Source organism: Anabrus simplex, chromosome 1 (genome assembly GCF_040414725.1).
Source record: "Anabrus simplex isolate iqAnaSimp1 chromosome 1, ASM4041472v1, whole genome shotgun sequence".
Taxonomy (NCBI): domain Eukaryota; kingdom Metazoa; phylum Arthropoda; class Insecta; order Orthoptera; family Tettigoniidae; genus Anabrus; species Anabrus simplex.
Window position 1 is genome coordinate 1,202,742,667 of NC_090265.1, and position 24,346 is coordinate 1,202,767,012.

The window sequence follows — 24,346 nt, forward strand, 5'->3', positions numbered from 1 at the left end:
TGTTTCATTTAACTGATTTCTTTACTTACGAATATATATACTTTACATTAGATAGAGAGGGGCCTATGTTCTATCGTAATGCACAGCCTATGTAATTTTGTTTTTAACAAAATAACTTATCTCGAGGATTAAATAATAGTCCATGAACAAACAAACAAACAAACAAACAAACAAACAAACAAACAAAACAAAAGAATATTCCTGCTCATTCAGGTGGGAATGATGTATCTATTCCCCGCAAAGTAATTCCTCCCTTTAAAATTGGTGAATATTCTTCTTTTACATCGGTATTCACATGCCTTTTCTATCAGCGTCATTAACTCATTACATACATGCATACATACATTATCATTATAGACTGTTATGCCTTTCAGCGTTCAGTCCGCAAGCCTCTGAGAATTTACTAAACGTCGCCACAATCCTCGATTTGCAACTAGTGTTGTGGCCTCATTTAGTTCTATACCTCTTATCTTTAAATCGTTAGAAACCGAGTCTAACCATCGTCGTCTTGGTCTCCCACTACTTCTCTTACCCTCCATAACAGAGTCCATTATTCTCCTAGGTAACCTATCCTCCTCCATTCGCCTCACATGACCCCACCACCGAAGCCGGTTTATGCGTACAGCTTCATCCATCGACTTCATTCCTAAATTAGCCTTTATCTCCTCATTCCGAGTACCCTCCTGCCATTGTTCCCATCTGTGTGTACCAACAATCATTCTTGCTACTTTCATGTCTGTTACTTCTAACTTATGAATTTATTTTTGAAACACAAATTTCTTTAAAATATTTGAGTTAGTAATCTATGAACATTTCTTTTAGTCATTCTTCTCATTATCCAACAATATTAACTGCAAAATTGCAACAATTCGTGAATATGGGAATCAGTTTTTGAGTGAAAGGAGAAGCGAATAATGCAGGTAACCACATCTTATTACCGAGATACTGTATATGAATACAAGGGTATTGCCCGAATGCACCGGATAGTGCTCATGTAACCGGGCATCGCTTGCTCTACTCAAAAGGCAACTCCCTACCGTCCGAACCACTCAAACCTGAACTTTGATCTGATTTTCCTTTTGTTTTCCCCTTCTTATTGCTAGTAGTTTACAGTAATTCAGAAAGAATTTCGACGATGATGGGATAGGAAAGAGCTGTCAGTGGAATGGTAGCGTCCGAGGTCTTAATTAAGGAACAGTCCCAACAGTCACCTGGTGTTAAATTGGAAATCCACTGAAAACTACATTTAATGACACTTGATGGTGGGATTCGAGCCCACTCTTTCTGAATGCGGGTTTGTAGCTACGTGGCTTGTACTACAGAGCCAAGGTGCTTGATATTTTGATCTGAACATTGTACACAACAGGGATTGACCAAATTAATTTAATAATCAAATATGGCAATATCTACTAGATCACTGAAAGCTGTTAGTTACCTTACACGCTTGTCTTTCATACATCGCAGACAGACAACACAATTTGAATATTACAAAGCGAGTTGGCCATGCGGTTAGAGTGGCGTAGCCGTGAGCTTGCATTTAGGAAATGGTTGGTTTGAATCCCACTGTCGACAGCTGTCAAGATTGTTTTCCGTGGTTTTTCATTTTCACACCAGGCAAATGTTGGGGATGTACCTTAAATAAGGCCACGGTTGCTACTTCCGCAGATCTAACCTTTCCGATGCTTAACGTCATCAAAAAACCTTAAACGTTAAACGTTAAAACGTTAAACCATTAGCACAAAAAAAAACAAAAACAAAAAACAACGAAATGTTTGAAGATTCATCCACTTCACCTCTATCATGGAACTTATTACAGTATACCGAGTAAATCTGACCTTTGAGAAATAACACTACCTCAAGACAAGAAGACAAGTAGACTGCTGACATCATAAGAAATAGCTTGACGTAGGAATGTAAGTTATTCGCACGGTGCGGAACAGCACAACAAGAAGTATTCCTGCCGTTCCTTGTCACACTCGTAATTAAATCTCCAGTGTAATACCCTTCCTGTTTTAGTGGATAATCAGCACAACATTTCGCTTGAAGGGGAGTATGCTGGAACATAACACCGTAACACAAAGAGGAACAAGAACATTATTCCGAGCTGCGCCAGTTCGTAAACAATATTTTAACAACATTTCATATTCAAAATCAATTAATTTTTAAACTGTTTAAAATTCTTGATACTAAATATTGTTCGCGCTGCGTCAGTGTACAGGTACCTCACCCCATAGTAAAATACTTCTTGTCTTACTGTTCAACCTCTTCAACGATGGGACGATCTTTGTCAATTAGAAGCAGAAATGCCTAAATTTCTCGATGTGAGACAATCGCATTTTCGTGGGCCAAAATCTTACTAATATACACTTTAAGACCGCTATTGTGGAACATTTTGTTACACTGTCTGGTTCTTATTCTTCTTATTTTCTTCATGGGGCCTCTAAATATTAGTTCCTAATTAGCGTCGACCTCTAAGTTCTTTTGCTACCATGATTTTCCTTCATTCACACCTAGATAAACCTGCTCCGTTCACAAAACTGAAGATTGTTCTCATTGGGTCGTCTTGGATTTTTTTCTCTCTCTTCACATGGTATTCCTAGAGTGGAGAGTCTGATTCTACCCAGCGCCTCACATTCGAAAAGTAAGTTATATGTTCAGCTGATTCCTCTGCTTCATTGCATTTCCTACATATGTTGTCTCTTATTACTCCAATTCTATGCAGGTGTTTTTTCAGATGGCAGTGTCTTGTCAACAGTTCTTTAATATGCTTCTTGTTTGGTCCTTTTATCAGTTCCTTTGCAAGCCTGCATCCTGGAGTATTTTTCCACTTTTCTTTTTGTTTCGTTTGTGCCCATTTTCATATGTAGTATCAGGCTTGTCCATAGGAAATCCCGCATAAAGGTTCTGGGTCTACAAAATGTATTTCTTCCCCTTTCCTGACCAGTCTATCTGCCTTTCCATTTCCTTCTAAACCTGCATGCCCCGATACCCATATTATTTTGACAATGTTTGAGAGCTTCAGGAGAAGTGAGTGAGAATACCAACACTGTCTGGTTAATAGCAATAATGATGTATGGCCTCCGAAGAGGACTGATGGATGTCCTTCGAGTTGACCTGCGTATCTGTGAGGACGGGTCTCTATCTACGCTAAAGACCCACTTCCGAGGAATCGAAATTTACCATAATGTTATTCCATTGTCTGCTGTCCATCTCACAACATTGTCGAGGTCACTTTGCAGTCGCTCACAATCCTCTGACACTTATTACTGCATACAGCAGTCAGGATGGTGAGTAGAAGAAAAATTCCTTAACTGGTGTGCTTAAAAATGCGATTTTTGTTTCGGTATATGTGAGTGTTAATTTATCACTATTGATCTGCGATGATTAGGGTCTGGTTTTATGACATGTTATCTAAGTCTACACTGGAAATTATAGCTTCATTCTTAACAAAAAACAAAAAAAATCTAGTGACAGCATCTAAAATTATATTTTCTATCGCTCAGCCTATTTTCGAACAAATTATGTTGGGACTTTTCACCAGTTCAATAGATAGCTTTGATTATTGATATTCTCTCTTCTACCGCTTTTCTCACATCTTGTGGGGTCGTGGGTGCGAACTGTGTCGCACGTTCGCAAAGCCCATCTGAAATCGCCCGCAAAGCGATCTGATTGCCTAACTTCAGCAGCTGATGCAATGACAATGACGCGAGATATCGACGTATTTTTTTTCAAATTAGGCCTATCCATCAGTATGACCAACACTAACACTCATATACCCGGATCACGTTGTTTCCGACCATCCTGTATAAATGTCAGAGCCTGTGGTTCGTTCCCAAATATACCCATGTTAGACTTTTAGAAAATAAAATGGTTTTTTTTTCTATTTGTTTTGCGTCGCACCGACACAGATAGGTCTTACGGCGACGATGGGACAGGAAAGGTCTAGGAATGGGAAGAAAGCGGCCGTGGCCTTAATTAAGGTACAGCCCCAGCATTTGCCTGGTGTAAAATGGGAAACCACGGAAAACTATCTTAAGGGCTGCCGACAGTGGGGTTCGAAACCACAATCTCCCGGATGCGAGCTCACAGCTGCGCGCTCCTAACCACACGGCCAATTCGCCCGGTATATATAAAATGTTTTCATTAACATATCACTCGTAGTATAAGTCACTTTGAAACAACGAAACGGCACGATATCTAAATTAAAATTTGTATTTATTATATTTTATTTACTCCTTATCGGATATACTTTCCAAAAAAAAAAAAAAACACGGCACTTAACGCCCTTGAAAGGGCCTTGGCCTGCCCAGCGACCGCTGCTCACCCCGAAGACATGCAGATTATGAGGGGCCGGGTGGTCAGTACGACGCATCTTCTCGGCCATTATTCTGGGTTTTCGAGACCGGGCCCGCCATCTCACCTCAATTCTAATCACGTAGGCTGAGTGGACCTCGAACCAGCCCTCAGGTCGAGAGAAAATTTTCTGACCTGGCCGGGAATTGAACCCGGGACCTCCGGGCGAGAAGCAGGCACACTACCCCTACACCACGGGGCCGGCTCAGATAAACTTTCACTTGTCCCAAATATCAACTACAAGAGTCGTTATAGATTTATTCGTATTTAAAATAATATGTAAATGAGTTTATGATTATTACTTTATTATTACAGACAAATTCAAGGTTTAATGCACAAAATTCAAGGCATACAGCAGTTAACTAATAATGTTTGTAACTTTCATTCAAATGCAAATTAAACCCTATCTTTACAAAATATTTTTGAAATGGCGTCTTGTTTAATAATGCAATAGCGAGCATTCTTTTTACCTTGTTTGAGGCCACTCTTTCGAGTACCTGTACACTGATGCTGGTAACCGGAAAAAGTATGAGAGGTGACAAATCGGGTGAACGCGGGGGCCATGATCCTTTCCAAATGACACGTACATCGTAAAAACGTTCGATTAGTCCCATTTCCATCGATGGCCCTCAAGTAATAGAGCTGTCCTGCAAACGTTGTGTGGCCGATACACGACTAATGGCGTTTCTACTCCTTGTTTATAGGGCTACTCACACAGTAGAATGCAGCGGTAGGATGTAGAATTACAATCACTGAGATACACGATGTAACATGATGTGACATTTCGATCGATGTATTATTTGCTCTAAGAGTATTTAAAAGGACTAATAAATGAACGTAACATATAAATAGGCTTATTTTTCACTCTATGAAGTTAAATGTAACAATGATTAATGGTAACTATGACCACGGCAGGGTAGATGCATGGGCTTTACGACTGATGGTAACGCAATCCGCCTGTCGTTTTTTGACTGAGTAGTTCTGTCAAAAACACTTATTCAACGTTTCAATGTTTCCCTCTGTGTGTAAAGTGCTTACTCTCAAGTACGTATGCTATTTTGCTTCTGAGCCCCAGTTCGAGCTCCTCAGCTTTGCTCTGCCCTCTCGGGGATCTTGGGGGTAACTTGTCCGGTACCAATGTGGTGTAAGGCACCTGCATGTGTCTCATTAATTCCTGTTAATTTTGGTTTTTAAACCTGCTTTTATCATCGTTGGCTGGACGGTCAGCGTACTGGCCTTCGGTTCAGAGGGTCCCGGGTTCGATTCCCGGTCGGGTCGGGGATTTTAACCTTAATTGGTTAATTCCAAAGGCACGGGGGCTGGGTGTATGTGTTGTCTTAATCATAATTTCATCCTCATCACGACGCGCAGGTCACCTACGGGTGTAAAATAGAAAGATCTGCACCTGGCGAGCCGAACCCGTCCTGGGATATCCCGGCACTAAAAGCCATACGACATTTCATCAACAGTATAGGGCCTACTAACAAATTTGAGCCGAAATGTAGTGATTTGTAGAGTCTGATTAGAGACGCGGTCATCAGTCCTGTGTATATCTGTGGCTGGATATCTGAGGGAATATGTCCGATACCTAGTATAGCAAGCCTTCCTCTTACCCAGAGGCTCCGGGTTCGATTCTCGATCGGGTCAGGGATTCTTATATCGATCATCAGGATGGATTGAGGTCCTTTCAACGTAGGTGAGAACAATATTGAGGGGCTAAATGAAGGGGTGGCGTGCCAGATGCGACCGTGCCGCAAACACGGCGTTGACAAACAAATTGTCGTTTGATAAGTTGTGTCAGCACCCAAGATAAGGTAAGCTAAACGAAGTGCAATGCCACTTCAATAACTCCTATAAACAGCTACTGCCCCTAATTTACATAACACTTCTGGGGGAAACTCGTTTTACAATACGAAACATGGTGATGCGTTTACGTCTTTACCGGGCGAGTTGGCCATGCGGTTAGAGGCGCGCGGCCCTGAGCTTGCATCCGAGAGATAGTGGGTTCGAATCCCACTGTCGGCAGCCCTGAAGATGGTTTTCAGTGGTTTCCCATTTTCACACCAGGCAAATGCTGGAACTGTACTTTAATTAAGACCAGGGCCGCTTCCTTCCCATTCCTAGCCCTTTCCTATCCCATCGTCGCCTTAAGACCTGTCTGTGTCGGTGTGACGTAATGCCACTAGCAATAAAAAAGATCCTAATTCTCTGAAATTATTTACGTCTTAGGCCTACTTATTTATCGTGTCCTATTAATACCAGCAGTGTCCGAGGACGTGTTCGGCTTTCCTGGTGCGGGTCTTTCTACCTGACACCCTTGGGCGGCCTGCGCGTCTGGATGTGGGATTATGATAATGAAGTAGGGAGAGATGAAACCCGGTTTCGGCACGTAGCCTACTCCTCTCGAATAATACCAAGGGGTCTGCTCAATGCTTTACTTCGCCATCCAACGGCCGAATCACCATCAACAGCATCAAATCCTCTCACTCCATTTGAACACTGAGAAAAGGTTTGGATTTGAATCCCGGCTTTTGGCATGCAATATAGTGATTAGAAACTGTCTACCACCAATTTTCCTACCCTGCCGGCCAACATCCTGATGGTGAATTTTTTTTCATCCAGGCTAAGTGGCTCAGACGGCTCAGATGGTTGAGATGCTGGTCTTCCGACTCCAACTTGGCATGTTCGATCCTGGCTCAGTCCGGTGGTATTTGAACGTGCTCAAATACGTCAGCTTTGTGTCGGTGGATTTACTGGCACGTAAAATAAGTCCTGCGGGACTAAATTCCGGCACCTCGGCGTCTCCTTAAACCATACAAGTAGTTACTGGGACTTAAAGCCAGCAACATTATTATATTTTTCTTTCGACCAGTGGCACTCGAACCTGGTAACAACGGTGTCAGACTTTTACTTTAGAAAAGACCAAGTTAGCTACTTATAAGCAATCTGCCACTTGGTGACAGCCCTTAATGCAGATCAATTGTAAGTGATTGATGGGTCGCATGCGGCACGGTGCTTATCCGCTCGGTCGCTATTGGCACGATAATGGCCGGGTCGCATCCGGCACGGTCGCATATGCCACGTAACCAAATGAAGGTGATCAGTGGCTCCGGTCTACAACGCCAAGAATAATGCCCGAGAGATTTCGTTGGTCGGTCTGTCCACGCGTCATGTCGTAATCCGCAGGCCTTCTCGTCGAGTAGTTGACGCCTGAGAGGTCGCTGTCCTTCAGGGCTGTTGCGCTATGAGTCGGGTAGTACATATCTGAGGGTTGTATTAGACCTAACCTATAGCCTTATTAGTAGTTAAGGGCTAGTGAATTTGAAAAAATCCCATAGTATGAAATAATTTCACCTCCTAATATGGTCACTTTCACGACTGTGAGAAACTGTACAAAAAATAAATAAACACATTAGTTTAATTCATTTTGAACTTATTTATAGCTTCGAGCTTCCTCGATCATGAATCAGAAGGGTAGATTGGTTTCAGATAATGTAACTTATATATTACCTTCCACAGTTACCAGGATTCCTCTCAGTGTTATAATAATCTCAACCTACAGTAGAACTGGTTCCATCAAATTATAACATACTATGTTTTTATAGGGGAATTTCATCTCCAGAGGTTACAACTTTTTCAGTTTTAAAAAGCTTTCGGTCATCCTACAAGACCGTGCCAAAATGTATGGGTTTTATCTCCGCTCTTCCATCATTGCTATGTCGTTTGGCGAGTTAATGGCATGGACGTAATGTGTCTTCGTCTCATTTCATTTCAGCCGATATGCTTTCCATAACCATCACTCAGTCCTTTTTTTAAAATATAACAACATTATGCTCTCTGTGACATTTCTCTTCTTTACGAAAAATCATGAAAAACTGTAGGGCTCCCCTTCCTTTGCAATTCAGCATGGAATGGATTATACAATTCGAATTATTCTAAACTGATTCAGGAAGTGAGTTAATGAGTGACTTAAGTAATCGCTGAGTGAACAAACTATGTATGAATGGATGAGTAATAAAGTCAGTGAGCAATCTACGAATTAACTGGCCTCGAATGGTTGATGTCACTAGGTGTTTTTAAATTTAAAAAATCTAGGAAATAAAATATATGCTATACTATTTTTCATGATCTACAACGTACACCTTGATTCTCATGAAGCTGCCAGCAATTTCAAATGTTACTAATGGAAGAGACATTTTGAGCAGAAAATGTCATATTGGGGTCCTGCAATACGTGAGCCCAATATTTCAGGAATTCCCTGTAGACCAGGACAGATCTAAAGAGTGGTTCATAGTGATTTCTCGCCATAGCATTGTTCGAAACAGTAATTCTCTTTCTTCTTCTGTCTGTAGCCTTCATTTGAAAAGGAATACATACGTAGGCAAAAGTTTCTGTACCATCAGTGCTCACTAACTATCCAAGTTATATAGTGACTAGCACCAAGAATCGCTGAAGAATAATTACCAATAATAATATTTGCTTTACGTCCCACTAACTACTTTTCCGTTGTTCGAAGACAACGATTCCCGGAATTTAGTCCAACACGAGGCAGAAAAATTTCTAAATCCACACTAAAACAACGACTCTTGAAAATCCCGATGCAAGCTGTTCGATATCCAATATTGAAGGTAGCAGGCGAGTTGGCTACGTGGTTAGGGGCGCGCGGCTGTGAGGTTGCATCCGGGAGATAGTGGGTTCGAACCCCACTGTCGGCAGCCCTGAAGATGATGTTCCGTAATTTCCCATTTTTACACCAGACAAATCCTGGGGCTCTACCTTAATTAAAGCCACGATTATAAAAACAAATATTGAAGGTACAGGTAATTTTGAATCTATAATATATAGCCTATAGATATAAGGCAGATTTCCTCCCAGTCTGAAGCCCCAAATATTGAGGAAATGGGAATAGCTATAAACCGATTGCATGTGAAAGCAATTCGACTGAAAACGAAAAGCATGAACAGCTGTAAAGGTAAAAATAAAACTTAATGACGATACTTTCTACACCGAATTAGCTGTTTTGAACTATGATACTGCCGAGGAAAACATTCAGGCCAAGTTCATTTTAGAACAACTTCGTATATCACATAAACGCGGACCGAGTTACTTGCCGCATGAAAGGGACAGAACACAGTTTTAACCGAAATAATCTGAACCTTAACATTTGTATACACCCAGACGTAGCAAACATTACTTTCATGACTAAGGTCAACATATAAAACCGACCTGTGCAATGAACAGCGTACCATATTTTTACCCAAAGTACTTTTCTCTCAGCGAATGTTTAAGTAAAATTCTACAGTACGGTATTTCAAAATATGAATGAACAGTAGATAAAATTAAATTGTAAACACCTTTCAGTTGACATATTTCTGTTATATACACACCTTTTTTTTCAGGCAGCTCCTCTGAAAAGCTTGTTTCAAAGAATAATGATTTTATTCTTTGATCACGCACACTCGCTGAGGGAGCACGTAAAATGCTTAAAGCCCTATCTGAACATTGACGCTTAACTTCAAGTTCATAACACTGAAGGCAGACGTATTGAACAGTATTATTTTGGCAAGTTCTACTATGTACCTAAATATTATAAATAACAAAATAGATTGCCATTATTACTCACAATTAACAAATGTCAGTTGGACTACTTCATCTTTTAGTAATTTCAGAAGACTTCTTTTCGGCAAATATCAATGAAAGTAGCATTTAGGATTAATAACTTTGGTAATATTAACCTGTGTAATAGTCTCCTTACCTCTACATTAAGATCAAAGTCAATACCTTTCCTTTTCTACCACTCTATCACTGGCGGTCAGCACCAAGTGCCGAGATATGAAATTAATCCGATTGCGGTGCGCGGACCCGTTTGTCAAGCCATTAAGGGAGCTTACCTAGAGCAACGCATCAAGTCGACCATAGTATGATAAATTGCTGATTTGATTTGGGATCATAGTACGTGTTTACTTAGTTCACCGATTGGTCGAGCGAGATCTTCTGCCACGTCGCTAAGGCGACCATCGATGAGTTCTCTAACTTCCCGTTCATACATATAAGCGCTAACATCTAATTCTAAGATGAGAAATTGAGTTCTGTAGCTTTCATTGAACTTCTCCACACTCTTTGCTTTTCCGAGAATTACCATGTAAAAATCCTTCCTGCATGAAGACCGAAGATTCTGTTTTTCATTCCACTTCTTCCAGAGGTGTCGTATAAATCCAGCCTTTTACGTTAAATACAGTATTAGTTTAGACATTACTTCGTGCAGAGAATAGAACAATCGCAATCAGTAACGAATGCCAGGAGTTGTAAATCCTTTGTTATGTTATTACACTGCTTGTACATATGGTTTCCCTTCGTTGCGTTTCACTTCCACGAACTGCCATATAATTTCAATGTTATAGGTTAAGGTAGGTAATTTCCTTCGTGCTGTATACTGAAACAATCACTAAAACGTGCCACGATTTTTAACCTTTTTGTGAGGTTATTGTAGCCATGGAGCGGCATGTTGCTACTGTTTTAAGTGACGGCAACTTTTCATTTCAAACCACAGAGGCATCACTGTGAAATTCGGTTGTTAGGAGTCCAGATAATTATAGATACATGTGGAAGCGTATGCAATCCATAAAATCAGTGACCCTTCTTTTATAATCCAGATTAGTAACTCTACGGATTACGCAGATTTACCACGTGTAGATGTTGAGTAAAGTGGTCAAGTTGAAATACAGTGAATTAATAAATTATTTCCTCATCATTTATTCAAAATATACAGAAATGATAACATAAATGCTGACTACGGTATTGGAGATATTATTTGCAATTTATTTTTCTCTGGCAATGTCGCTATAGGCCATTAAAACGTCATATAAATGCGTTCCATATCATTTACTAAAAGGCTGTTTCTAATATAAGCAAAATTCACATCCTGATATATATACCTGATAAAAAGTTGCTTTAATTTAGAGTTAGACATTGCAGCTCTGCTGTTACCACAATATACAGTCCATGGAAAATTTAAGTTACCTTTAAAACTACATGAAACTACTGTGCCATCTTTGAAAATCACTAAAAAATCTGCATCTGACATAAAACCTTCACGATTAATTATGTGGGATGAATCTCCCGTAGCTAAAGTGCAAGCATCACTGTACGTTGGTAGAATCCTGAGATACCTTATGGACAGTAGTATACTTTTGGATGAAAAGTAATCGTACTTGGAAGGTATTTTAAACAAGATCTCGCCAGTGCTTCCAGATGCCTTTAAACAAACAATAATTCAAAATCGTAATACCGGTAAGTTTTCTCCACTCTTGTTAGAATTTAAGGCATTTCAGTTTCTTAAGGTCCGGCTTTGATCCAAGGTGTCCAGAATTCGATTCCCGGTCGTAAGGTGAATTTTAACCTGAATTGGTTAATTCAACATGAGATTCATCATACGTAGTGCCGCGTCTCACAGATACGCAAGTTGCCTATAGTCGTCAATTCGAATGACCTGCACCAGGCTTCTCCAGAGGCCATACGCCATCATCATCATCATCATCAGTTTCTTAAGGAATAGCGCATAAAAGAAATTTGTATTCTCTGACTTAGTTTCAGCTCGTATGCATGGTATGCGTGACTGGACCGCCTGGTTTCTGAAAGTGCCAATCCAGTTCAGTAACGGCAACATATTTAGGGTGACCAGGTTTTTTAAAGGAAAATGCGGGACATGTCTTACCTTCCGTGGGTGAATTCGCTTTGGACGTTTCACCAATAAATATTTTTCGCTCGGACCAGAACAACTCGTTTGGACCAGTAAAAGGAGATCATTTGGATCCCTTCCCATTTTCAGATTTAGAACTGTCTAAGGTATGGTTTAAAATGTTGTCATTAAACTGGAAAGCCTTCAATCAATCAATCAATCAATCAATCAATCAATCAATCAATCAATCAATCAATCAATCAATACTGATCTGCATTTAGAGCAGTCGCCCAGGTGGCAGATTCCCTATCTGTTGCTTTCCTAGCCTTTTCCTAAATGATTTCAAAGAAATTGGAAATTTATTGAACGTCTCCCTTGGTAAGTTATTCCAATCTTTAACTCCCCTTCCTATAAATGAATATTTGCCCCAGGTTGTCCTCTTGAATTACAACTTAATCTTCATATTGTATCTTTCCTACTTTTATAAACGCCATTCAAACTTATTCGTCTACTAATGTCATTCGACGCCATCTCTCCGCTGACAGCTCGGAACATACTACTTAGTCGAGCAGCTCTTCTTCCTTCTCTCAGTTCTTCCCAACCCAAACATTGCAACGTTTTTGTAACGCTACTCTTTTGTCGGAAATCACCCAGAACAAATCGAGCTGCTTTTCTTTGGATTTTTTCCAGTTCTTGAATCAGGTAATCCTGGTGAGGGTCCCATACACTGGAACCATACCCTAGTTGGGGTCATACCAGAGACTTATATGCCCTCTCCTTTACATCCTTACTACAACCCCTAAACACCCTCATAACCATGTGCAGAGATCTGTACCCTTTATTTACAATCCCATTTATATGATTACCCCAATGAAGATCTTTCCTTATATTAACACCTAGATACTTACAATGATCCCCAAAAGGAACTTTCACCCCATCAACGCAGTAATTAAAACTGAGAGGACTTTTCCTATTTGTGAAACTCACAACCTGACTTTTAACCCCGTTTATCAACATACCATTGCCTGCTGTCCATCTCACAACATTTTCGAGGTCACGTTGCAGTTGCTCACAATCTTGTAACTTATTTATCACTCTATAGAGAATAACATCATCCGCAAAAAGCCTTATCTCTGATTCTACTCCTTTACTCATATCATTTATATATATAAGAAAACAAGGTCCGATAATACTGCCTTGAGGAATTCCCCTCTTAATTATTACAGGGTCAGATAAAGATTCACCTACTCTAATTCTCTGAGATCTGTTTTCTACAAATATAGCAACCCATTCAGTCACTCTTTTGTCTAGTTCAATTGCAATCATTTTTGCCAGTAGTCTCCCATGATCCATCCTATCAAATTCTTTAGACAGGTCAATCGCGATACAGTCCATTTGACCTCCAGAATCCAAGATATCTGCTATATCTTGCTGGAATCCTACAAGTTGAGCTTCAGTGGAATAACCTTTCCTAAAACCGAATTGCCTTCTATCGAACCAGTTATTAATTTCACAAACATGTCTAATATAATCATAAAGAATGCCTTCCCAAAGCTTACATACAAAGCATGTCAAACTTACTGGCCTGTAATTTTCAGCTTTATGTCTATCACCCTTTCCTTTATACACAGGGGCTACTATAGCAACTCTCCATTCATCCGGTATAGCTCCTCCGACCAAACAATAATCAAATAAGTACTTCAGATATAGTACTATATCCCAACCCATTGTCTTTACTATATTCAAAGAAATCTGATCAATTCCAGCCGCTTTTCTAGTTTTCAACTTTTGTATCTTATTGTAAATGTCATTGTTATCATATGTAAATCCTCACATACACACTCCCCTTGTTCATTAATTATTCCTGGAATGTCCTTCTTGGAACCTGTTTCTGCCTTAAAATACTTATATATACCCTTCGATTTTTCACTAAAATTTGTATGACTGCCAATTATGCTTGCCATCATGTTATCCTTAGCTGCCTTCTTTGCTGGATTCAATTTTCGATTAACTTCCTTCAATTTCTCCTTACTTCCACAGCCATTTCTAACTATTGCTTTCCAGTCTGCACCTCCTTCTTAGTCTCTTTATTTCTCTATTATAATAAGGTGGGTCTTTACCATTCCTTACCACCCTTAAAGGTACAAACCTGCTTTCGCATTCCTCAACAATTTCTTTAAACCCATTCCAGAGTCTGTTTACATTTTTATTTACCGTTTTCCACCGATCATAGTTACTTTTTAGAAACTGCCTCATGCCTGCTTTATCAGCCATATGGTACCGCCTAATAGTCCTACTTTTAAGACCTTCCTTTCTATCACATTTATTTTTGACTACCACAAAAACAGCTTCATGACCACTGGCCTACGAGTAGAAGACGTACATAAGCGGGACCTTTTCAGAACAAGCATTGTGAATTTTGCAAAGTGGTCGGATAAACGCCGTGCTAGACATAGAGAGCTAATGAAAACCAACAGGATCAATCCGGAATAGAGTAAACGCCAGAATGTATACTTAAACTTATCGTCGTCCCTATTTGGCCGATTAGCGAATAATAATAATAATAATAATAATAATAATAATAATAATAATAATAATAGTTCATGGTGTGGGTTGCTGCAGGCACGTCCTAGTTCGTGAACCATGGGCAACGGCTGAGTTGCCTAGTAAGTGGTCCTGAGTGTCGGGATACCACTTGCTATGGAATGGGAGTGGGCATCTCGGACACATTCTGAGTCATGACCTTCCTTGTGCTCAGGTGGCTAGGGCTATACAATTCACCGGTGGTCCCCAACCCATTAGAGGAGGGTTCCTCACTAAAACTATGTGTAAGTAGGATAGCATCCTGCTTCATGAATTCACCGAGCTTAGAAGATTTTAAGCAAGCCTCCGACCTGAGTTCCACTCCCATTTGACAGACCAGGGACTCCTTGGAAACAACTTGGTGAACGAAATGGAATTCGATGGGGAGTTATCTATTTTGATGGGGATTTTTACGGGGATGTCGTGGAAAGGTGAAAGAAGGTGCGGGCATGAATGGGTGGATATTACAAAAGACGGAATATTAATTTAAAACTTTAAAATTATACTTCTTCCTGCCTTTTCTTTCTTTCAAACTTTACACTTTGCTACGCAAATAACAAAATCAGGTACAAGGTCTAGCTCGTGAGCTTGAGTAACAATATTAGAAAAATCTCGAATAATCACATAGCAACTATATAACAACCTGAGCTTGAAGCTCCCTGGTTACAACTTTAACAAGAGTACTCAAGAAGACGGAGCTCCAGATTTCAAGCGTCTTTGCTCTACACAATTACACTTTAGGAGACTATTCTCCAAAGTGTTAACGTTCCACGCCTATCAAAGGCACAACTTACATTTAACAAAACAAACAGTCGACACTGTCTTCTATGCTCAACAGTCTGATTTACCTTAATTTACCTTAAAAGGAAATGAAAGAAGTTGACTTTAACAGGGGTAACAAGTACCCATTCTACGTGGCCTTTGTTAAAAATATAGGTAAAAGTTACTGGCAGAAAATCAAAATGTTAGGAGACGAGCTCTTGCATTCCTTGAAATTTACACGGAAATACTTATGGCCCGTCTATACAGAGGCAAGGCCTATACTACGGAGGTGACTAGACGAAAAGAAAATGTTAAGTTACAAAATTACGAGATCAGTTTAAGTTTCATGAAAACATAGTCACCTCAATATCATGTTGAAGGGGAATACAAGAGTGTACCACTCTTTATTCCCTTAGTTAGACTAGAGTCCTCAGACTTACATGAAATTTGCATTTCAAGTTTCAAATGTACATTGAGAAAATAAAAGTTACATTACAAAGAACATTGGAAACCTTCCCCTCGAACTATCTTTCTGAGACTATTACATGATTATACCGAGTCTGGCATTACCTTGAGCTGGTGGACCTCCAGAAGATGGACGATCAAGGCCTTCCCCCTGCCTCCGTCACATGGCCCGAATGGTCCCAAATTTTATAGCGGAAAGGAAGGTTCCAGATTTCCCTGGGCCGAGGCCCTGACACACCCACAATTCCTATTGGTTAATTTAATAAATATCAAAATTTCTTATTGGCTGAAATATTAAGTTGTCGGGAAGAAATAGAAATATTGATAACTTTAGAACAAAAATAATTTACAAATAATTCAGTTTCACCAGCTAATGAATGCTAAATTTATCTTGATTTTTAATTGTCCATCCTCTCATTAGAGTGAGCACGAAGTTTGACAGTAGAGACCTCTTTCGAAAAGTTCGAACTTCTTCCACTAGCAGTTTCGAAGTTTACGTTATAGATGGCGTTCTAAAAGGCGCCTATTTTAAATGAGCGAGGCGGGTGTACCTCTGGTACAGGACTTATGGAGGAAAGAAAGTAGAACTGGCTGAGTCAGTAAAGAGGATGCATCTGGTTGTGCTAGGTGTAAGTGATATTCGGGTAAGGGGAGATAACGAGGAAGAGAGAGGAGGTTGTAAAGTGTACTCGACGGATGTTAAAACGGGATGGGCGGAGTCTTTATCAGCTATACCACAACACGCAACATAGTTTCAGTTAGGCACGTAAACGAGAGAATGATGTGGGTAGATTTGGCAGTTAAATGAACTAGGACGAGGATTGTCTCAGTGTGTTCACCATGTGAGGGTGCAGATGAGGATGAAATTGACAAAATTTATGAAGCATTGAGTGACAACGTAGTCAGGGGCAACAGCAAGGAGAGACTAGTGCTAATGGGCAATTTCAATGCGAGAGTTGGATATAGAGCTGAAGTCAGCGTACTGGCCTTCGGTTCAGAGGGTCCCGGGTTCAATTCCAGGCCGGGTCGGGGACTTTAATAGCTTCTGATTAATTTTCTGGCTCGGGGACTGGGTGTTTGTGCCCGTCCCGACACTCTCCTCTTCATATTAAGAAAACATACCACACTTCCAACCACCACAGAAACACGCAATAGTGATTACATCCCTCCAGATGGGGTTGGCGTTAGGAAGGGCATCCGGCCGTAAAACCGGGCCATATCGACATGTGCTACGCAGTTCCCACCCGCGACCCCACAGGTGTGGGATAAGCGGTACAAAAGAAGAAGAAGTTGGAAATAGAACTGAAGGATACGAATACACTCTTCAAGCTTAAGTCTATTCACCGCTACACTTGGGAAGGTGGGGGTACCAGATCCATAACAGACTATATCTTAACCGTCTTCGAATTCAGGAAATCTGTTAGGAATGTGCGGGTTTTACGGGGATTTTTCGATGAAACAGACCACTATCTGATCTGTAGTGAATTAGGTATATCTAGGCGTAGGACAGAAAAAATGAAATCTGTCTGCAAACGAATATGGGTAGAAAATCTCCAGGACAAGTAAATTGGACAGAAGTACATGGATATAACTAGGGAGAAGTTCCAAACAGTGAACAGTAAGCAGGTTCAGGATATGAAAGATAATGGGTGGCATACAGGGATGCTGTATGGTAACAGTCTACTGTCGGATTTTTTATTATCGACACTCGAGTTTAGGCGTTTATTACGAATGAACCAACAGGCCTATTTCAGAACGAGCTATACCAATATTTTCCTTTTTTAATTCTACATTACACTGTATAATACAAATTGTTTTTGAAGTTCAGTTGTTACTTTTATTTGTGGTTATAGTAAATATTGTCTGAGTTTTTGGCTTCTTCTCTAGGAACCGCTCACTAAAATATATATACATGGAAAACTACTTGCTTGATGGTAATGCAACTTCCACATTTTGTAGTCACAGGTATTCGTAGTGTAAAACTCAAGTTACAATTTTATTCAACCACCCCATGAAGAGTTATTATCATTTATCTACAGTAACATACTCCTTATTTAGATCTTTCCTTGTTTCTAGCTTCGGACCTGTTGGAAGAGTGGTAGTCTTTTCTCCATTGAGGAAATGGGATGGTGTTAAGGCTCCGCAGTCGTCTCCGTCACGTACGATGGGGCGTGAGTTTAGGGCGGATTCGATGTTCACTAAGACTGTATTTAAACCCTCTTCGTCTACTCGTGCGCGGCCTAGCACCTTTCTGAGGCAACGTTTGGTGGAACCTATCATCCGTTCCCACCATCCTCCCCACCAAGCCGCCCGTGGTGGTATGAATTTCCAGGTGACAGCGTGATGGGCAAAGTAATGATGTGTCTTTGGATCTTCAATTGTAGTGAGGAGCTCCATCAGTTCTCTGTTAGCCGCGTGGAAAGTTTGTGCGTTATCTGAGTACACGGTGTGTGGTAACCCACGCCAACCCACAAACCGTTGAAAAGCCATCAGATATCTATCAGTCGACATATCTGTTGCTAGTTCCAGATGTACAGTGCGCGTAGTAGTGCAAGTGAATAATAAGATATACGATTTCTTGACCTGGTGGCAGACATTGATGTTCAGTGGGCCGGCGAAGTCGATTCCTGTAACTGAGAAAGGGCGTACAGGTCGGACGCGATCCAGAGGTAAGGGAGCTTCTACTTCCTGAAATGAAACGTTGTGAGCTATATCGCACGGAAGACATGTGTGAATGGCATTCTTGATTGTCTGCCGAGCTCGCAGAATCCAGAATTCACTGCGAAGTTCTGCTAGAATGATCCGAACTCCTAGATGGTGAAGTCTTACGTGCGTCTGTATACTCTAGAGTTGTGTGAAACTATGAAGTCCGTCTAGGAGTACTGGGTGTTTTTCTGTTATAGATACGTCGGCGAATTGCAGTCTTCCTCCAAGTCGAATAAGATCATTCTTTAAAAAGGGGTGGTAGCGTGCTATCCGAGATGATGAGAGAAGGAGAACATTTTTCCGGAGTGCTATCAATTCGCTGGTGAAGCATTCTTCTTGGACCTTTCGAATCCAGTAGTTTCTAGCAACTTCCAGTTCCGCAGCTGTCAAAGCGTGGGATTTTCTTTTCTTCGTCTTCCCTGTCTCTATAAAGCGAAGGACCGAAGCCATGACGTGAAGTACTTTCCAGGAGGAACTGAACCGTTCAACGTTCACAAGTGGTTCTCTCATTGTTATCGCTAGAACTTGTGAGGGTGATTTCATTTCTTCTGGTAGTGTCATGTCGGAGTCACTGATGTCATGAGGCCAAGAAGATCGTTCCTGAATCAGCCAATCTGGTCCATACCACCAGCTATCAAGTGAGAGAAAATCATCGGCTTGAACCCCTGGGTGAGATGATCCGCTGGGTTCTGGGTTCCCGGACAGTGTCTCCATTGACTCGGCGTAGTGTAGCGTAATATTTCAGTCACCCTATTACACAAAAACGTCTTCCATTTGTTGGTATCATTTCTTACCCAACCAAGTGTCGAGTCGTTCCATAAGACAGCTTTGGTGACGTCGAATTCAGTCTCCTTACAGAAGTGGTTCAGAAGGCGTGAACCAATCAATGCGGCGAGTAGTTCCAATCTAGGAAGTGTGATTTTCTTCACAGGAGCAACCCTGGTCTTGCTGCAGGCTAATCGTATCAGGCATGAGTTCTCAGTCGTAGTTCGCACATAGAGTACAGCTCCGTAGGCCCTTTCGGACGCGTCGCAAAACACGTGAATTTCGGACTGTTTTTGTCTTTTGGATGCGCCAATCCACCTCGGTACATGCAACGCTGATAAAACGGGCAGTTTTGCCGTCCAGAACTGCCATCGTTGCGCGAGATCTGATGGTAATATTTCTTCCTAGTCGATTCCTGTGAGCCAAATGTCTTGAAAGAGAATTTTAGCGATGATGGAGACTGGAGTGAACAAACCAAGAAGATCGTAACATCTGGATATTGCACGGAGAACGTTTCTCTTAGTTCCAGGTTTTTCTAATAGGATTTCTGTTATATCACACTGATCAGTAAAGATGTAGTCGTCCATGGAATTCCAGGCCACTCCTAAAACACTCGTCTCTGACTTGTAATCCTGGCCTTCCTCTTTACACATATCTCGAAGAGATATAGAACTTGTGGCCCATTTCGAGAGAGGAAGCTTGATGTTCTTCAGTAAAGCAGTGAGTTCGTAGTAAAGCGTAATTACCTCGTTATCGTCTTCTTCACTAGCTGTAAAGTCATCCATAAAGGTAGACTTCTCTGTTGTGGCGGATGCCTTCGGATGTATGTCTGATTTCAGTGCTGCTACCTCTCGTAGAGTGGCTGATAATAAGAACGGGCTACTAGTTAGTCCAAAGGGAAGACGTGCTAACCGATATGTAATGATGTCGTCTTTCGTGACATTGTCCCCTTCGTTATTCAGCTCCACCCGGTACCAAAGAAATCTAGTCAAATTTCTGTCATCGTCGTGAAGATTCAATTGTAGGAATGTCTGGCATCCGTCGCAAACGATTGCTTTAGCATGCGAACGAAAACGCAACAAAGTGGCAAGTATCTCAGGTTGCAGGTTTGGTCCCATTTCCAAGGCATCATTGAGGGATGGATAACCTTTTTCATATGAGGAAGCGTCAAAAACGATTCTAAATTTAGTGCTACCTTTCTTATCTTTCTTAACCGCGTGGTGGGGTATATAAATATCTCTTTGCTTGTGTCGTCGGCAGGAACAATTTCTACTTGTGCTTTCGAAATGTAATTAAGCATCAATTGGTGATAAATAATCTTAAATTCTTCATTTGTCTGCATCTTCTTCTCCAGGCTATAGAAGCGTCTCTCTGCGATGGATAGATTTTTAGAGAGTAGGACGTCTTTCTTTCTGGGAAGTTTTACAACTCTTCTGACATCTTCAGTCCTATAAGATCCATGAAATTCTTGAAGAATGGTACTGTCTTTAGTTGTCAATACACGTTCTTGATTTTCTCTGATACCAATGACTTCCAGTTTCCAGAATGTTCGTAGGGTATCGTCTGATACATGAGAAATCTTATTAGTTGTTATTTCGTTGGAGAGGGAGATGTGCTGGACTGTAATTTGATTGACTGTAGTGTCTGATCTATTCCCACTGAGGACCCATCCAAATATCATTGGGAGGAGGACTAAAGATGACGTTACTCGAATTGGTTGGTCTATCTTCACGACCTTCCAATAACGGTCTGCGCCGATAAGAATTTCGATGGGAAGCTCACATATATCATCCTTCGGGTCGGCTAGTCTCACTTTACCTACTGATGCCAGTCCATTCATGCCATGTGGTACTGTTGGATGACGTGAATACGTATTATTGCCTTCAAAGACCGATAGTTTGAGGTTGGCGTCAGTAGAAAATCCCGTAATATCAAATTTTATCTGTCGTCTGGAACTTGTGATGCAAGAAGATGTCTCGAATGAAGTCACTACAAGATTTCTTTTGTCAGTAATCTAAAGCTGGAGTAAATCAACCAAGGATGTGTCGATGAAACTCGACTGGCTTCCGGCGTCTAGAATGCATCGAGTAAGTTTACTTTTCCCAGTTGGTCCCGTTATCCATACTCGCGCAGTCTGAAGAAATGTGAAGTTTGGAGTGTAGACGTCAATTTTGCCCACGGAAGTAGGCAGAGTTTCTCCGTCGTCACAGATGGAAACATAGTGTTTTTTCTTACATTTGGTGCACTTTGCATTGTCTCGTTTAACACACTGTCGTGCTTTATGTCCTCGATTTAGGCATAGAAAACATCTGTTCGTAGCCTTCAGTTTCTCAATTCTCTCCTTCAAGTTTGTCATTCTCTTACAGTCTTGTCCCCAGTGGCCGCTATTCTCACAGAACACGCAGTATGAATTTGGTGGTCGTTTGTTGTTAGATTTGGACTTACTTGCTCTGGCGTTAATATTGGAATTGGCTGCTGTCGGCACGTAAACAGTAGTTACAGAAACATCCCCTCGTATCTTTTGAGTGGCCAAGGCACTCTGAACCTCGTCATTAAGAAATCCCATTCGTCGTGAAATGTTGCTCTCCTCGAATTCTGATCTTTTGGCGTGAAGAAGCCAACGTCGGCAAAGATCTTCGGGGAAGGCACGGAGGATTTTCGGAGCTAACATTCTTCCGTAGGCGTCCACGTTTTCTTCTAGCGAGGCGAAGGCTTGAACTCTTCGGTGACATTCTATAAATGTGGAATTGAGAACATCAGGGTTGTACGAAATAACGGGCTGGGGGTATTCGAGATAAGCGAAGTGAGACTGAATTATTCTGTTTTTGTCTCCGTAACGTGATTGAAGAATTCCTTTAGTTTGTTCATACGTTTCCGCTGTGACGGATATTCCATCAACCAAACGTTTCGGTTCGCTGTCCAAGTATCCCCGTAGAAAGATGTGTTTGTTGATAGTAGATACTATCGGGTTTTTGTCCACGGAAGAGTGGAATCGTTCCGAGAAACGTGGCCATGCTTCGATGTGCCCCGTAAACGGTTCTAATCTGATAGTCGGCAATTTAACTTCAAGCGTGGCTGTGAATGAAGCTGACTATGGACCTAAATCCCGTGCATCAGTGAATTTATTTGTTGCTAAGTGTTTATTAGCTTTGCGGATTGCACGCTTGGCACTTTCTATATGCTCTTCGCATATCTGAACGTCGTTTTCGTACTCGTCGTCGGCTATGAGATCATGAATGGCATCGTCCAGAAGCGTTAAATTCCTAAAACTTTCCTGCAGTCTATCCAAATTGTGTTCTATTTCGTCAATTGGTGAGGAATCGTTAATTTACTTATCTCCCTAGAAAAGCGAGAGACGTTTGAACGTTGAGTAGAGCGCTTTCGTTTCGGTTTTTTCAGCTGCGTAGGTTGAGCCATAATTATGTGTGATAGATAGATAGATAGAATATGTTTGGACATTAGATTCGAAGTTAACAGTTGATTGATTTCTGACAAGATGGCCGATGTACAAATAGTCCCTCGATTGTCCGCTAGATAGCGCCAAGTGTCAATCAACCGTGTTAGAATCCCTTTAGTGCATCGAGTTTCTACCAGGTAACCTCTTTGGAGATGCGGTAACAAGATGGCTGCATGCAGGTCCGATGTAATCTAACCATATACTTAGTCATCTTCTAATTCTACAGCTACTTCAGACATTCAAGATATAGCGCAAATTCATCTACAAAGGGTTCAAAATAAAATGTAGTTTTAGCTGGGAACTTATCTCTCGTGATGGAGTATGCTCTTTTCTTGTTGTTCGTGACGCGTTGTTGTGGTTCTATACAATTTACAAATTTGTTAGCTTCTCGAAATGTAAATGTTTTAAACACAACGCAAAACTTAAGTGTTTCGTGACGTGAATATCCTGACATCCCGCGTTTTCGTCACCAAAAATGTCGTGAATCGTTATCGTGATGGGAGAGCGAGGTTAATGAAACACACCTTTATTTAGCAATACCTCTCTTTTTACTAACGGAGACAATATATAAACAAATGAACACACACAATAATGATGCTTCGTTCACGGAGTAAAAGAAGAGATGTTAGGCGAGATCCCCAGCAATACTCCTAATAATATTGTTGTTATTTTTCTGTCTCTGAAATTGGAAGTCGAAGAAGCATGAGTGCGGTACTATTATCTAATTCTGTTATGCATTTCTAATTATTCAATTTCAAAGCTCACATCGCAAAATATGTGAAGTTTCTGAGGATCGAGGGAGAAAATAGTTTGAATTCTCGAAGCAAATTGTTCAATAACCTAATATTTCAGTTCAGAAAACAAGGTTCACATTTTGAGAGATGTGGCTTACTAAGTTACAAGGATATCGCGCAGCTATACCTGCTTGATACACCGAAAGAAAGACAGCTGACACTCTCGAGCGCCGGTACGTCATGCCCGTTACTCAATTCCGACGTCTCCAGGGAGTCTTGAAAGCGCTGAATTTTCACTAGTACGACGGTTCTAATTTAATCGAAGTACCAGAGACGCTACGTTGAACAATTACAACTTCTCTCCCGAGAAAGCCAGTCTGAGTAACTCGGATGCTATAGTCTTCACTTTGTTAGCACAGGATGTTAGGTTCGATTCCGGCTTAGTTGAGAGGTATTTTAAATTGCTAGCGAGTACTTAAGGGAATACCTTAAGGACAAGTTTACGACACCTCGGGTCTCCAAAATCCATTACCGGTAATAATATCGTTATTTTTATATCTCTGAAACTAAAAGTCGAAAAAGCACGAGAGCGATACTATTATCTTATTCTCTTATTTCGGAAGCATTCAGAGTATATCGTAAACATTTTCTGGAGATTTAGAGAAGTATGGTGATCCATGAAACTAATTATGAAGCCATGTTTAAATACCTAATCCATGAGATCTCCGATGTTAAGCACAAACATTGAGCCTGGTCATCACCTGGATATGTAGGCCACGAGCTGTTCGTTTCAAAATAAGCAAACTCGTCATCCTATCACATGTCAACTCCGACTCATGATAC